The sequence below is a fragment of the Lissotriton vulgaris genome, chromosome 2_1, assembly GCF_964263255.1.
Source record: "Lissotriton vulgaris chromosome 2_1, aLisVul1.2, whole genome shotgun sequence".
NCBI lineage: Eukaryota > Metazoa > Chordata > Amphibia > Caudata > Salamandridae > Lissotriton > Lissotriton vulgaris.
Window position 1 is genome coordinate 1,994,050,473 of NC_141687.1, and position 16,254 is coordinate 1,994,066,726.

The 16,254-nt window shown below is 45.5% G+C and overlaps 1 protein-coding gene across 1 annotated transcript in view; it reads left to right on the forward strand.

Moving 5' to 3' along the window:
* IL16 (interleukin 16) overlaps positions 1-16,254 on the forward strand; it is a 471,977-nt gene that overhangs the window by 61,357 nt on the left and 394,366 nt on the right. The gene's annotated exons all lie outside the window — the stretch shown is intronic.

The following is a 16,254-nucleotide window of genomic DNA, read 5'->3' on the forward strand; positions in this document are numbered from 1 at the left end:
GGGAGGTTACCGGCCTACGCAATAAATCCACTTTCTGTCCCACTGGCAATACAGTTCCTAAAGAACTCATAATCTTCGAAAAGAGTGTACTCTCCGCCATCTCTAATATGGAAAAAGAAAAGAAGTTTGTCAAACATAACACCACAAGAGAAGAAATGTCAGCACTTACAGCCTTAAAAAATGACCCAACAATCGTTATAAAGCAAGCCGATAAAGGTGGCTCTATAGTAGTATGGGATACTGTAGAATACACCAATGAGATCAAAAGGCAGCTTGACGATCCCACCTGCTACCGCAAAATCGAAAAAGATCCTACTACAGAATTGCAAAACCAACTCTTCAATATCATCCAAGAAGGCTTTGATCAAGGTTTCGTGGGTAAAAAAGAATGCGAGTACCTACAAATAAAACATCCTAAGGTACCAGTCTTTTACGTACTACCTAAAGTACATAAGAATCAGAACAAACCCCCAGGGAGACCCATCGTGGCAGGTTGTGGTTCCCTCCTCGAACCCATTGCTAAGTATGTGGACTGTTTCCTCAAACAATTTATGACGCAAGTTGTGTCATATTTACAAGACACAACCGACTTCATAAACAAGATGGAAACTGTCACTTTCAATGAAGGTACGGACCTTCTCGTCACCCTTGATGTGACATCATTATACACACAAATCCCTCAAGATGAGGCATTGGCAGTTCTGTCTTTCTTTCTAGACTCACGCCCCAGACCTATGCAAGTCCCTACGAAATTTTTGGTAGACTTGGCCTCATTTGCTCTGAAAAAGAACTACTTTTGCTTTAACAAAGAGTTTTTCTATCAAATCAAGGGGGTGGCAATGGGGTGTCCTTTTGCCCCGGAGTTGGCGGTTTTGTTTATGTCGATGTATGAAGACACCCACATACACAACAACAACCCGTATGGACCATACATCCATAAATGGTATCGTTTTATAGACGACGTCTTCATGATATGGACAGGAGGAACCGACAATCTGATCCAATTCCACCAATGGCTCAATAACAGGACACCAGATATTCAATTCAGTCTCTCTCATTCGGAAGCTAAAATCGCCTTCCTGGATGTTGAGGTATTCCCGAGAGCAGGGAGGTTGGCAACTACTTTATTTACCAAGCCCACAGACCGGAATAAAGCGTTACTATTTCAGAGTAATCATCCGAGAAGTCTAAGGGAAAACTTGCCGTATGGGCAATTTTTGCGCGTCCGCAGAAACTGCACTTATGAGAAGGATTTCTCACACCATGCAGAGAAATTGGTGTCCAAACTTTGTGATAGGGGGTATCCCAAAAGATTGGTGAGAGACTGCATGAAACGAGCAAGGTGGACCCCCCGTGAAACTCTGTTAGAACGCAAAAAGAAACCTGAACAGAAACGACAGGTCTGTGTGACAACCTTCTGCCCGAATGCGAACCAGCTCAAACGCATCATTGGTCAAAATTGGCATCTAGTGCGTAACCTTGATGAGAGCCTAAAAGAACCCCCGTTGTTTGCTTTCAAACGAGAGAATAGTGTGGCTAACCATGTGGTAAGAGCCGCAATGCATACCCAGAGCCAACCATCTCTTCGCCAAATGATGGGTCTTGCACCCATACTAGGTCATCATAAATGTGGCACCTGCCTTTGTTGCGAAACCACCATACAAGGTACCGTTTTTCAACATAGAGGCATATCATGGAAGCATGAGGTTTTTAGCAATTGCAAATCTAAATTTGTAATATATGGAGTCATATGCCCATGCGACCGTCTGTATATAGGTAAGACAGAACAAGAAGTGCGACAACGCATAACGCAACACAAATCTAGGCTGAAGAGAAATGTTGAAAACGCCCCACTAGTGAATCATTGGAACAGGAGACAACATGGACTCAATGACTTTAAGTGGACAGTAATATCCAGGATTGAAAAGAACCCTCGAGGAGGCGATATGAGCCTCCTTCTATCCAGAAGGGAAGCGATGCTAATTGTAAAATTTGACACGGCCGTGTCAGGTTTAAACGAGCTGTCAGAAATCTTTAAATTATAACCTCCCGTGGTTTTTGTTAGCACCACCCGAGTTTGCTGTTTGGTCAGACATTGTCCCCCTTTCGAACCTTCATTGTTATTATTGTCTTCCCCGTTCTAGCCTCGAAGCTTTACTCTTCCCATTGGTGGAAGGTTACTAGCCTGCCCAGGACCGCCCCCTAGCCAACCACCCACTGAGGCGAGACCCACTATAAAACAGTCAGCCACCCACGTCAGGGTAACGCGCATGCGCGAGTGACTAGTGCACTCCGCGACGCTGACCGGCTGCAGCCATCCGATGCCTTCGTCTTCGTAACCCGGTAAGAGCGCTTGCTATGCAGTCGTGATTCTAGCTATGTGGAGCTATTGGCTCGAGTTATGAAAAAACCGCTGTCCTCTTTAACTACGGTCGCCTTGCACTTTGGTTCATACAGCACACCGGACTTCTGCCTGCCTGTGCTGACGTTGCCACCGGCGCCGAGTGTGATTCAAAACAAGCTCTTTACCTTTGCGTCTTGAAGGTGAGGTGTTACATTATGCCCTTGCCATTGTCACAGTGCTAACCCCTGATATGAGGCGTCCTTAATGTATTCGTGCTATTTGTTTACGCAGGAGTTTGGTTCTCCTTCTATGAGATAGACACAGCACACCCGATTCCTCCCTGCTTGTGCTGACGCTGCCTCCCACGCCGAATCAGCATGATTAAACTAGGTTTTTCACCCTAGTGATCCCGAAGCTGAATGTTTACTTCTCGTCTTGGCCATTGTTGCTATGCGACCCCTAGGTCTATAGCCTCTAATTAAGCTCTGTCCTTTTTGATCATACAGGACTTTGTGCCCACCATACCAGAAAGACACCACGCCTCACTTTCCCGGCTCCCGTATAACTCAATACCTGGCATCCCCGCCAGCCATCGTTGGTCTCCTCTGCGCAAGGACACTCTCTCTAGAGCGGTAAGAGAGTCAGACCAGGCCGACCCCCTGTAAACTCTAGGTCTCCTTACTACCTCCAATTGAGACTAACTATGTCCCACTTATCCACAGATTGACTAGTCTCCACCCCTTACATTCCTCTGCCCTGGACCGCAGCCAGCAACTTAGGTGGTAAGTTTTCTTCCTCATCCATCTTCCACCCTTTGCAGCCCTACTTTGTACGGCTGCACTGTTAACCGCCGAGTGTAAACCCCTGATTACTGACAGCGTCCCGCTGCATTAACTTAACAGAGCTCCACTTGAGGTACCCCTAATCCATGTTTCACATCGATCTCTTTTCCTTCAAGAGCCCTGGGTCCCCATTGAGTTTTTGAGATTCGGAATGTGATATTAGCTTAAAGATATTTATAAATGTGTCTACCTGTCATGCAATCGTCATCTTTTGAATCTCCCCTGCCTAAAAATTCTTTTGTTTTCTTCTCTCTTTTCTTTTGCTCAGCTACCCGAGGCCCTGATGAGAATCTCTAAAGGACTAAAAGAGATTCGAAACGCGTTGGCCCTTCCTCCCACTGGTCTGCCAATTGATCTAAGAGTACATCATTGCACAGATCTTTTGTCATTTGTTGCACACTATTGATCTTCATTTAATTCATCAAGATTACTTGAAATAGAGAAAAACTTTTGATGGTGTTCTATTTCTTCAGCACAAATTGCAAATATTTTGTTCATATAGAGGCAGTACCAGTTTTATGTGTTCCTATTGTAGATAATGTACATATGGTATGTGTGAGAGTAGGTTGTATGTTTTGAATGTCTGGTGAAAGTGATATGATTGTAGTATCGAATGGTGGTTCATTCCTCATCAATTGCATTTTCTTGTGTCCGTTTTGCATTTTTTGTCTTTCTTTCAAATGTACAAATGATTTTTATAAAACACTATTGAATATATAATAAAATTGCGACTAAGAAGCATTCCCTTTTCTGAATTTGGTTTTCAGTGTATGGAGAATTTATTGTAATTCTAAGTTATTATTATCAGCACTGGCATCCTCCTCTTGTTGTTTACACTAAGGTTTGCAGCAGGTTACTATGGATTTTGAAAGAGCCAAAGAGTTACAAGAAACTCCTTCATAATATCAACTTTAAAATGGTTGTCGTAGGTATGGTTAACCGCACAACCCAAACAATACTGTGACTGTAATAAAAATACACAACAAAGTAGTAGTATAGATAAACACGTAAGTGGGTGTGTGCTCAGCACATTGCTACCAGAAGGGTGCAACTTTAGTGTGGGGGCATGCCTCACTCACAATACTTTCAAACTGTCTAGTGATGTAGCATAGATTCTATTTATTACAATGCTTGGTGTATATCTCATTCCTTTGTTGTGTTTTCAAAACTTTTGAAATCCTATATTTATATGTGTTGATTTTGTATTAAAATGTATCACATATGTAATAAGGCCCTTTGTTAGAACTGGGATTTCTGGTTGGCTAAGGCTTGCGCCAAAGCCAGGCAGAAACCACCACTCTAGTCAGGGCAAGGGAGTCACACGCCAAGATAACCCCTGCTCACCCCCTTGGTAGCTTGGCACGAGCAGTCCGGCTTATCCCGGAGGCAATGTGTAAAGCATTTGCACACGCACACAGCAACAACATCCCAGGCACACTACAAAAGGAACTCCACACAAGGTTATATAAAAATAACTTTTGTATTCTCCAAAACACATCAGATAGTAATCACACAATATACATTGTGCCAACTGGCACGGGCAATATGCACAACGGATTATTTACACAGGACAGGGCCACGTGGGCCACTGTCAGGATCAGCACTTAATAGAAATAGTACAAAATAACAATTGTAGAACACAAACAGTAACCACTTGTAAAAGGTAGGTACACACTACGCAATACTAATCACCATAGGCATAGATCACGCAGGGACACATAACTCACTAGTATAAACTATACTAGGCAAAACAACCTCCTAAGCATTAAAACACATGTAGAGGTATCACGGGCATAAAGGCATTACACATTACGCATAAATCACATTAGGCTTAACCAGTATAAATACAGTAGGCAATCTCTTCTCTAGTCTAAACACATTAGACCCTACCTCCTAAGTATAACTCACATTTAGGGGCGTAAATCACAGTAAAGTAAAATTTCACTAACACCAACCTCCATAGGTAAAACCATCTCTAGAGGTATCAAAACAGGGTGCCTAAAACATACTAGATGCATTACATTTCCGAGCACCACATTTAAAGCACATATCACATTTAGCACATAAATCACATTAGGGCCTTGCGCCCTATACCTCTACCAGTCCCCCAGACCAACTGGCCATCAAGAAGGGGCTCAAATGCCCTGTGTCCAGAATGTCAGGGCGCGCTGCCATCGCAGCGTCAGTCAGGGGTGCGCCACCGGTGCAAACCTAAACGTTGCAGCTGCCTACTACTTGCTGGGCAGCTGAGAACAATCACTGGGAGGCCTAAACGCTGCAGCTGGCACTAGTGCTGCACAGCTGTGGAAGGCCTGGCACCTCTGTGCCACCTCTGTCCTTCTCAAGGACTTTCACTCCAATGGCGCCTAAACGGTGCAGCTGCCCACGACTTGCTGGGCAGCTGTGAGTCAGCAAAGCTGCGGTATGGGCTCTCACTAGCCCTTTAAGAACAAAACTGTGCCCAAACGTTGGAGCCATGTGGCTCTGAAATAAGCAGGTCCCCTCAAACACTGGGGACAGGACACAGGCCCTTAAAGTAATGGTGCCACACGGTGGAGCCCTCTAGGCTCAGAGAATAAACATGGGCCAAGTATTGCCCTAGCACGGGGGCCCTCAAATAGATGTGGCCATTGTTGGAGCCCTCTGGCTCGTAGAATCACTGGGGTCTTGACACTGCCCCGGGCCCCACTCAGGAAAAGAAATGCCCCAATTGTTGGAGCCCCGCATGGGCTCGGTACATCATTAGCGAAACGTTGGGGCGGCCCTCTGCCATCTGGGGCTGCCCTAAATGCACTCTTGCCACTGCCTCAATCAGGCACTGCCACCCACGCCCGGAGCTTCCCCGCCTCCAGCCCTTCAACACTCACAGGGCTGGTCAGGGGTGCTCTGCTTCACTCGCGGTCTCAGTGACGGAAGGCTGGCTCTGGGGCGGCCTTGTTCATCACGACACGGGGCTCTCTCCTCCATCACGGGAGCCCTGCGCTGCTATGGGCGGCCTCAGCATGCTTCTCCGCTTCATGCGGGCCTCCTCCTGGGGCCCGGTACTTCTCAATGGGGCTGGCGAGGCTCCCGGATTTCCTCCGGGGCAGCTTTCCCCAATCAGAGCGCGGCAGCCACCGTCATGCACAAAGGTGCCTGACTTCCTTTCTTTTCGGCTCGAGGGCCACGGTGGTGATTCCTCATTGGAAAATGAGGGGTGGGCACCCTCGGTAGGCAAATAAAATGTAGAAGCGGGGTGGGCACCCGCTAAGGCACACAAATTAGCGGGGTGGGCACACGCTCTAGAATTAATTAAATAAGCAGGCATAATGCAGGGTGGGCACCTGCGAGGAGCACAAGGCAGGGAGGAATCCCCAGTAAAAACGATGCAGCCCAGCATTGCAGGGCGTAACTAAAGCGCTCCTTTATGGAAAATAAAGCACTCACTAGGTTCTGGGGCACAGCAACCATCAAGCCCCCAAGGAAGGACTCCCAGAGCAAAGTGGTCCCAGCAACAAGCAGGGAAACCCAGGAAATGGTCTGCTGTGAAAGGGGAAAGTCTCCCAGCCATCTTCAGGCCAGGCAGAAGGGTCCAAAAGAAGTCCTCCAGCAATCCAGGGGCTGGGCAGGGCCCAGGGAGGCAAGCCTTCCCCTTGGCCCCAGCAGCAGCACTCCCCTGGTAGATTCAAATCAGGAAACAAGAACATTTTCATGGGGTCACAGCCCCCTTTTTATACACCAAAATCCTTTGTCTAGCAGGGTGCAGGCAATGGGAGAACCAACTACAAGTGGTTATGGGGAACTCCTGAGCACTTTGTTTTCTCTGCCCCTCTCTCCCTTTCACTGGCTAAGCTAGGGACATCAGAGGCACCACAGGGGGTGGATCCAGCATTGTGGAGGGAAGGCCCAGCCCTATTCAGGTCCCAGGTACACTCCTCCCTCCCATCAACATGCAGATCTCTCTATTCACCACCGGGGCAGACCCATCCTGACTCTTGGAGCCAGGCACACCAGCCAGCTCCAGACAATCACAAGCCAGACAGTCAATTCACATCCACTGCCCAGACATACCAACTTCTAGAAGTGGCACTTCCACACTAGACACAATAAATCCGCGCACATCATCGCGCAGCATTTAATCACACGAGTTCGCACATACCAAACTCGACCCTGCACTCCCCACACATCAGGAACTACCATGGACACACATATTCCCCATGCATTCCTATGGGAGGGCAGTCCACTCTCACCACACATACACAGAGAGCGCACGCACTTTACACTGGACCAGTGAAAAAGTGCGCAGAGGCCTAAAATCACCAACACCAGGTTACAGAAACAGACTAGGCAAATGCCAAAAGTTTCGGGGTGAACCTGCCAAAAGGGCCAAGTCCAACCCCCTTGTAATGACAAAACCAGCAATATCACAGAAAACAAGCAAATGTTGGGACCAGTGGGGTCTCGCAGAACAAATGCTGTGGGGCGGTGAGACGGGGCGTGGCTGGGTGGGGGGTAGTGAAGTCCAACATGGGACAGCAAAGGTGAACGTAAATCAATAAATACCTGCCGTCGTATGGCGGACTCCCCTACCCCCAACCCCGCCGGCCCCCGCCCCACCTCACCGCCCTACAGCATTTCCTCTGCGAGCCGCGACTGGTTGGGACATTAATTATCAAAGTCAGTTGTGGTAGGTGTGGATACAGTCGACATGGGTTTCATCTCATTTACTTTTTCAAGACTGAGACATACATTATCATGTATTAAAATTAAGATAATGAGAAAGAGGCAATATAGAAGGTAGTGATGAGAAGGCAGAAGAGTTTAGTAGAGGAATGGAAAAGGCATGCAAAAAAATTTCGTTTGACTAGAAAGGTGAGCTGAGATAATTAATATAATTAGGTAGCACTGAGTTTATACCATTTGTTTGCGAAAATGGTGATCTTCTTTGTAATTGTCACCTGGTTGCTTCTCCTCAAGACACCCTCTTCCATTCTTGAAACTCATTAACAAACCTTACCATTTCTTTGAGGTGCTCTTTGATCCGGGCTTACCTTCCTTCGCCCTGATATTTTTCTACCTGAGGGGCTGAAAGGTGGGAGCATTTCATGCTCCACTATGCCACTAGGAGGATTGAGTAGGGTCCGGGGCTTAATGCTGGGGTTTCTTCCACCTGTAACCACATGTGATTTTACCAGCTAGATTTCCCATCAGGTAATATTAGGTCTGTAATTCCCATACAAAAGAAATTTATTTATTTGCAGAGTTTTATATTGTGCTGGCTAGAACCGGAGATATTAGAGCGCTTTACATGAGGATCAGCAAGTTACAAGTTAAAAAATTACCTCAGTTCCAGGAGCCAAGTATAACATAGGAGGAAAACAGTCAATACAGAATAACATGGGGTTTTAGCGCATACCATTACAAAGACACACGTCAAATGGGGCATTGAAGGTAGGGGGGAATAGTAAAAAAGGTTAAGGAATGCATAATCGGTTCATGCAGACCGGAAAGAGGGAAAGTAACTTACAAAACAGTCACAGTAAAAGACTTACAAAATGGCTGGGGGCCAACAATCATAAACATCCCATGAATCAGTGATAGTATATGATGCGAGGGAAGTAGGAGATCAAAGGGGGGGGGGACTTGAGGAAAAAAACAGACAGGCGAACAAGGAGCAGTCCAGCAACAATGAGGATAGGTCGTAACCACCAAGATGGAGGACCCAGGCCATGGGAACCGACAGCATCAACCCAAAATTGCGGAACACACATAAATCCAACATGAAAACCACAAGGCAGAATACTTGAAGGCTTGACGCAGGGTCAGGTGGGGGAGGCAGCCACATGACCATGAAGGGAGGAGGGCAGGACACCGCCGATCACAAAGCGAGTCGTCGACGTACACACACCTGGGGCTCCAGGGGCAGCAGAATCACTATTCAGAATGCCGCCAAGACAGGGGAAATAAAGGTGCTTGGAGCACCAGGCAATTTGTTATTCAACGGAGGGGCATGAATGGTAGGAGGGAATAGTAAAAAGGGTTAAGGAATGCATAATCAGGTCAGGCAGACCGGGATGAGGTAAAGTACTTACAAAATAGTCACAGTAAAAGACATCAAACCGGCTGGGGACTGACAATCATAAACATCCCATGAATCGGTGATAGTATACGATGGGTGGGGAGTAGGAGATCAAAGGGGGGGGGGACTTGAGGACAAGAACAGGCAGGTGAACAAGGAGCAGTCCAGCAACAATGAGGATAGGTCGTAACCTCCAAGATGGAGGACCCAGGCCATGGGAACCGACAGCATCAACCCAAAATGGCGGAACACACAATAATCCAACATGAAAACCACAAGGCAGCAGACTTGAAGGCTTGACGCAGGGTCGGATGGGGGAGGCAGCCACATGACCACGGAGGGAGGAGGGCAGGACACCGACGATCACAAAGTGAGTCATCGACATACACAAACCTGGGACTCCAGGGGTAGCAGAATCGCCATTCAGAATGCCGCCAAGATAGGGGAAATAAAGCCAGGCAATTTGTTATTCAAGGGAGTGGGATACTGTTTCACCAACTTCAGCTAATGAGGTCTGCTCCTCTTTAGTGCTTTGACGTGGCCTAAGCTTTCTAAACATACCTGTTGTGAGATATTACATAATGTACACCCTGGGAAACCCCACTACAAACAGCCTTTTTAAAATAACATTAATGGGGCATGTTAGATTGGATTTGATATTGACATAAAGGTCATACTAGTTCAAGGATGAAATAAACCTAGACTACACTGGAAGGGAACAATGTTGTTTCTTCTGTGTGAGTCCCACTCACCACCTGTCTGCAGGGTTAGCAATGGTCTTGTCACACAGCCCAATGGATCTACAGTGTCCTATTTTAGGTCTCACTGAGCCAGCGCGCATGCACTATCAGTGAGACATTTTGTATGTGGGCTTTTAAAAGTCATACCAAAAGCTGGCTGGCCACGGGCATGCGGTTACGCGCACAATGACGAGCAGAGGCGCCATATGGCTTTCCTCTCTTGTCATGGTGCGCGCACATCGCACACCACTCGCCAGCCAGCCTGCTTTCAGTTTTCGCGCCTGCGTCTGCCCGCTCGGCTTCAATGCTCCTCCCCCACCACAGAGCGTGTCTCGCAGCCGCGCGTCTTTTTATTGCTTGTTTTCCTTTCCATATGGGGCCAACCCTCACCTTCCCTTCCTCCGTCACTCTGCCTCCGCAGCACACACGGCTGCCTCTCTCCTGGTTGTAGTCATTGCTCCCGCAGCTGCCCAACATCCGCCTTTACCACTTTCAGGCTGGCAGCAGCCAGGAATGAGGGGGAGGAGGAAGAGCAAGGATCTATGAACCTCCAGAGGCGCGGATCAGAAGCTAGTTAAACTGAAAATTACATACATGGAAGTCTTGTGTACATATCAAAAGGTGGTCTGCAGGGGTAGGCTACATACACACTTTTGATGCCACTGCTCATCAGGCTGCTCTTCGATTTACCTATTTGTCAGTTGCGGAGCTGGGTTCCCACCGCAACCAGTTGTCGTTTGAGCTCGGGCATGTGTTTGTGTCAAAGTTTGGAAGTATGCGAGAGTAAACTTAAAAGAAAACCATCGGCAATTGGTTCACACGATAACTTGCATCCAGATACTTTCTTTGTGAAATGCTAAAAAAACATTAATCAAAAAGACACGCTTCTTTTTAATGTGCAGGCTTAAAGACAAAAATTATGCAAATTGCTTATTTGACACAGGATCATTGCTTCTTATTTAAATAACCATAACATGTTGAAGCAACAGAAACATCGAGTATTGGTTTTCCCTAGTAAACAACTTGCAAACAAACAACCACAAATATTAAACTTTTAAAATGCAAGAGGCAAACAAAACCTTCATGCAAAAATAATATGCAGTACGATACCAAGTGTGTTATAGTTGTTGACAGCAATATTGAAGCGGTCTATGAAGACGTGTTAGCTCACTAAACTGCCTGTCCAGTAAAGCCTTGCTAGTCTAGACACATTACTGAGGGTGAAACGCCATCATGCATTTTGCAAGTATACGTCTGAACATCCTACAGTCTGCGTTTAATCAGCTTTTACTAACAAAGACTCGCACCTCTTCCATTACCTGGTCTGCCCATTACAACAGCACCCTCAAGCACACCGACCCCTCTTGTTAAATCCCTTAGGGCCAGATGTATCAAAGGGTTTTGCCCATTCTGTTTCAATGGGGAAATGTGTTGATACATATGGCCCTTAGATCTTGCCATTTCACTTCCACCCTTTCCTTATGTTCGTCTCTGCAAAGCCTTTAACCCTGACAATCAGTTTGTTCTTCCCCCTCATTAGTCCTTCATGTCTCTCTTGTGCATTTTTCACTTCTTCCCTCCGTTTAGCCATTTCCACCCTCCTGTGGCCCTCTTCTTCGCTTGTCCCAAGTTCTTGACTTTTTAGCCTCCATCCATTTTCCTCTCTCTTTCCTGTTTTATTACTCCAGGGTTTTCACCATCTCTCTTTCTTCCCGATTTTTTCCTGTCTCCCTCTTTCGTTCTGCTCCCCGACCCCTTTCTTCACTCTTCCTCTCGTTCCCAATACCTCTCTAATTCCTTCATCAAAGCCCTTTGTGGAATACTTTTACTCTACTATATGCACTAACTAAATGTGTGCTCCTTTCTTTTTGTGTCACCGTCTAGTGCTAATAGTGCTACACACTCTCCTCCTTTATATGGTGTTCTCTTGCTCTCCCTTTGCAGTTTTACTTAGCGCAAACCTGGCCCAAAGGTATCATAGAGCTTTTCATAAACATTATATTATATTACACAGAGTCCGTTTTTTTAGGCACAGGATGATTACTCGATTTTCGCCAGAATCTGACAATGTTGAGCTGAGGTCGAAACTCAACCTTGGTTCCCCAGTTCCATGCTATGCTGCTCAGGCCTCTTTGGAGACCTTGCAAACTCTAATGCACTTGCCCCGTCTTTCTTTCCTCTTATCCCTAGCTTCTTGCTTTTCTCCTCCTCACTCTTAAACTCCCAGTGCTCTGTAACTTATTGTCCCTTTATCTTTTGTGTGAACTGCAAGACATCTCGAGCTACACATACGCTCATTAAAGGACAGAAGGTTCATTATTCCAACTATGGATCAAGCAAAACTTAACAGAATCGTTTTTTTTATTGCCTCCTGATACTTTTAGTCTTGTCTACCCACTTATAAATTCAGTAGCACCACAGCAAAATGCAAAGAAAACTACTGGACTAGAAAAGATACTCGTAAATGAACCTGGTAAACTTTACACAGACTTAGTAATGGGGCCCACAGAACACAGGCACAGCATCACTCAGCACCACCACAGCATCACTCAGCGCCACAGCAGCATCACTCAGCGCCACCACAACATCACTCAGCACCACCACTGCATCACTCAGCACCACCGTAGCATCACTAGGCACCACCGCAGCAACACCCAGGGACACCGCAGCATCACTCAGCGCCACCACAGCATCACTCAGGGCCACCACAGCATCACTCAGGGCCACGACAGAATCACTCAGGGCCACCACAGCATCACTCAGGTCCACCACAGCATCCCCAGGGACCACAGCATCACTCAGCACCACCACAGCATTACTCAGAAACAGGCAGAAACAAGTTGCCAGCATTGCAAAAACAAAAGAAAACGGAGGAAATGTTTTATTGTAAATACTTTTTATAATATGGTCGTTCAGTTGTACTTAATGCCTTCTTGGTCATATATAAGGTAACAACAATTATTCTGACACCTTTTTATTAAAACCTTTCAGCAAGCTGCACAGCAGCCACACTTCTCTACAGCACAGCTTAAAGACATTGACAAAGTCAATAGCTCTGGCTAAACACTTATAAGGCCCCAAAGGCGAGACCTATTGGCTATGTCAATGCTTGTTTAAATAAGCCAATAAGACGATCAACAAAAGGTTGCCTTATTTTCAGATACTTTCAGATATTTAGATCAGCATAGTAATTGCAAACTGCATTATAGCACAGATGGAAGCAGGGGACGGATCCCATTTGCATTTTGTATTCCTTGTGTAATTGACAGTTAAAGCAATAGCCACAGTGGATCAGTTTGCTTCCTGGTGGTCTTTCACTTCATAGAAAAGCACGTTTTCATCCCCACCTAGACTTTCACAGTGCGATGAAGCATACTGATGACAGAACCCAACAGTCATGGAATAATTCAGCTCCTTGTGTAATGGGGCGGTACTTATTTTAACCTCCAAGAAGTCTGGAGGTGGAGCTGCACTTGTCAGGTAAAAAAAAAGTCCCAGTAGACTAGTCTCCCAGTCTTTTAAAAACTGCACTAAATCCATGTCAACATCTAGGACCACTTTACAGAAAGTGACCTAAGGACGCTAGAGGCTTATACACCCACTTTTTATGCCATTTGGACAATTTAGAATGGATTGTAGTGTAGTGTAGTTCCTATTTTCCCTATAGGCCCTGCGCATTGGAATAACATAAACAGCAGTGTAGACGTAGGACTGAGTTCTTCTAGGTCTCTACTGACTATGTTAGACTTAATTTAGGTTTGCGCCAGCTAGCTCAGAGGTCACTGGAAACTTTCTTGACTGAATAGGAAGTGATCAGCTTTCCTGGCTCAGACAAGAAGGGATTCAGCTTCCGACAACCGCATAAACATGACAACTTTGCTCCCCAGAATAAGAGTCAATCTCTAGAGTCGTGTAAAAACAATAGACAATTATTTCACTCAGTCAGACGTGCGTTCTTAGTTTCACCTGAATGCAGAGAAGTGAGAGAGACGGGCGTTTTCAATAAAGGGTATCATTTATTGAACAGTCTTCCTTCTCATGCAAGAGAAATGGATTGCCACAATTGCAATACTTAATATAAAGTAAATTACGTACAGTAAAAGGAGTATTACGAAATAATACTGTAAAAGCATTGATATGGTTTCTTAGCCATAAGATAGTTAAAATGAATAAAATATATACGATATATACATTCATATATACATTGGCTAACGACCTCAACTGGTGCTTCTAACTACGCCTACTCCGGTGTACATGACCTAAGCCTAATACGTGGGAGGGAGTAAGTAAGTAGCAGTTTAAGTTAAGTTGGTTTTGCCAAGAGTTTGATGTAAGAATTCTCTCGAAGGGTTTAGTCAGCACCGTATCTTTGGAATAGAATATAGGAAGTCTGGTATCTTCCTCTCTGGACCCGATATCCCAGTCACCCGCAAGGGTAGGCTGGAAACGCCGGAGCTGGATTTTCTCGGCAGGAGAAAAGACAGCGTCTTTCTCAGCGCGTCAAAAGAGGAGGGGCAGCGTCCGTGGGCTTCTCGCGTCTGCTGGGCTCTCTGCAAGGGGACAGCTGTTCTGCTCCAGTATTCACCACTGTGTGTTTGCTTAAGGCAACATTGGTATATTTATACCTGAAAGGTGCCGAGTTTGACGTAAGTTTTGGACATAAGACGTCAATAAAGATGTCACTAAGAACTGGTCGTTCTTACAGCGCTCGCAGGAGTTCTATTACAAATCAAAACAAAGCAAGCGGGGCTTTCCCAGGTTGTTGGGGGTTTGGTGTGTCGAAAGAACTCGGTGTGCTCTCTAGGAATCTAAGGAAGTAGCTTCTGCTGTGTCATGGACTGCAGAGGCGATTTACTGAAAATATGGCTCCGATTATTATGCCATTATAGGGATATGTATTGATTATAGCCGTATCGGGGCATAAGGTCACAATATTGATTGGGTTCCTAGATAAAACACATCAGTAGAATTAGTTATACTTTGTGATGGATTCAAAGAGCTTGTTGTAGTATGTATGAACGGCCCAAGGGGCCATTCAAACTATTTGCAAAGTGGCACCCAGGTGCACAGATAGCAGCATTTCTGAGTGCAAATTCACCTTTATGATTCACAAAACATGAATTTGTAACTGTAAGTGGATTTACTTGTGTAATCGTCTTCAGAGGGGCGAGTTGTTCGTGTTTCTGGGCAGAGACACCTCCAAACGGCAGTGAACACCCACAAACTAACATGTGTGGATATTGACAAGCTTTTGCAAGTAATAGCCCTTCCCTGAAAGGCAAAGAGTGTATCTAGGGGGAGGGAAACCCATGTCAATTTTAGGGAAAGCATATCTGGCTTTCTTTGTTAACCTAATCCATTGTATCCAAAACTTCTCAGTGCTATGATAGAACTAAATGGATGATATCAAGAGAGCATAATATTGCTTAAATAGGCCCAAACACAAGTGCCACGCGAAAGAGCCAACAGCTTGCTGATTTGAATAAACTACCCTTACAGATCACCAGATTCAACAACACTGTGATGAGAAGGATATCATATTGTAATGGCTTCTAATATACTGTAAACTGCTTCTCACCATGTGTGATCTCTACCCTTGCTGTCTCATTATGAACTTAGTTAACGTTATGGTCCTTGTTAAAACAGAAACTTCTTCAGGAACAAATCAAAGATTCCTAGTGCTTCAGGTGAAATTGAAATTTGTCTGCTGGAGTGCTTCCCGCATATTTTAAATTAAAGAATATATTTTCTGGCCTTTTACTTTAAATGCGTGTTCTCCACTTAGTGGTGCTCTGAAGCTGTTGTTTTACCTTACCTTATGTATATGGTCTTTATTCTTACTTCAATTATTATTTTTGCCTTTGACCTAAAACGTTTACACAGCACAGCACGTGAATACCTGCATGAACTTTATATATTTCTGTATTAAATAGCTTGGTGTAGGGCTAATCACAGCTTAAATATACATGTTTCATAAGTTCTGTAATACCAAGAGACAATCTGTACAAGGTTGCTGCACCTATTGACAGATTGTTAAACATTTGAAGCACCCAGTCGTAACATTGTGTTGACATTTTCCCAATACTAAATTTGTGCCACGATTGCCTATGCTCAGCAGTAGCACTCACTTCAAAGGACCAGGACACTTTCACAAGCTTCAGGAGAGCTGAGTGGAAGGCGAGCACAGTCTGACACCATTGATGACACACCTTGATGATGACCTCAAACATTGTCTGATCTGCCACACAGTGAGTGGCATGCCCTCAAGGC